This window comes from Penaeus monodon, chromosome 29, assembly GCF_015228065.2.
Source record: "Penaeus monodon isolate SGIC_2016 chromosome 29, NSTDA_Pmon_1, whole genome shotgun sequence".
NCBI classification, from domain to species: domain Eukaryota; kingdom Metazoa; phylum Arthropoda; class Malacostraca; order Decapoda; family Penaeidae; genus Penaeus; species Penaeus monodon.
Window position 1 is genome coordinate 30769386 of NC_051414.1, and position 216 is coordinate 30769601.

The window sequence follows — 216 nt, forward strand, 5'->3', positions numbered from 1 at the left end:
GTGAGATGCCACAGACAATAAGCCATAATTGCCAGGCGTTTTGGGAAAGAATTTATTCAGATGTAATATGGCGAACCAATATATAGATAAATTAATTAATTAATCAACTGCCATTCATTTGCAATTCACAATATCAACCCGATCCCTTTGATCTGTCCATCTGTTTACATCGTTGGCTTAATATGCCTGATGACTAATCAATTTAGAGAGGCTTAA